Source organism: Octodon degus, unplaced genomic scaffold (assembly GCF_000260255.1).
Source record: "Octodon degus isolate 3935 unplaced genomic scaffold, OctDeg1.0 scaffold00070, whole genome shotgun sequence".
Classification (NCBI taxonomy): domain Eukaryota; kingdom Metazoa; phylum Chordata; class Mammalia; order Rodentia; family Octodontidae; genus Octodon; species Octodon degus.
This window is the reverse complement of record NW_004524646.1, coordinates 5,581,927-5,582,957: the sequence shown is the minus strand read 5'-3', so window position 1 is coordinate 5,582,957 and position 1,031 is coordinate 5,581,927. Positions and strand designations below refer to the sequence as shown.

Below are 1,031 nucleotides of genomic sequence, written 5' to 3'. Positions count from 1 at the left end.
GCTTATTCTACTGAGCCATCTCCCCGGCCCCTAGTCTTATTCTATTTAGAATGTCCTAAAATGTTTTTTACTGAGTACCTTAACAACAATAGACATTTATTGCTCTTGATTCCAGAATCTGAAAGGTCAAGAATGGGGTCAAAAGAGCCAGTGTTTGCTAAGGACCCATTCCTCAAAAATGGAATCCTTCTGTGTGTCCTTCCTTGGTGGAAAAGGCACTCAAGCTCCCTGAGGTTGAAGGGTGTTGATCCTATACAGAAGGCTGTTGGACCAGTCACCTTCTAAAGTCCCCACCTCTTAGTGTTGCCTTAGAGATTAGGCTTAACACAGGGATTGGGGTGGGGGTGAAATTGCAGGGTGTAGTAGCACACAACTGTGATCCAGCGCTGGCAGGCTGAGGCCAGAGGAGTGCAGGTACTCAAAACAAAGATAAGTGGAGAAAGGAAAGGAAAGAAAAGGAATGGAGTTAAGAAATTGACTCAAAACAACTAATCAGCAGTGAATGGTCTTGAGGCATGAGATATCTTACTGGTAAAGCCAGATGTGTTATTTTCTTTATTTTTATGTAGTTATCTTTTCAGTAGTAGAGATCAAACCCAGGGCAGGATAGATAGGCAAGTGATTTACCACTGAGCCACATACCCAGTCATTAATTTAGTTTTCATGTAGCACTGATGCATAATCTTTGCTGCTCTGGCCTCTTACCTTCTAGTTCTTGTACCTTCAGGGATATTTCACCATAAAAATCACAAATAGCAAAGCTACACCTACCATCTCATCCTGTGCTTCTTTTTCTTTTCATGGTACTGAGGATTGTATTAGTACCTTCAAATTGAGCCAAATCTCCAGACTTCTAAATTTTTTTATTTGGAGACAGGGCTAAGTTGCCTAGGCTGGGTCAAACTCAAGATCTTCCTACCAGCTACCCAAAGTGCTAGGATTACAGGCATGCACCACTGCACCGAACTTGATCCTGTACTTTTGTCGTTTTTTTAAGATTGATACTCTTTTTTTTTTTTTGTTGGTGGAAC

General features: G+C 41.4%; 1 protein-coding gene across 1 annotated transcript in view; it reads left to right on the top strand.

Annotated features, from left to right (window-relative positions):
• Positions 1-1,031, top strand: part of Ubr7 (ubiquitin protein ligase E3 component n-recognin 7 (putative)) — a 23,480-nt gene that overhangs the window by 9,760 nt on the left and 12,689 nt on the right. The gene's annotated exons all lie outside the window — the stretch shown is intronic.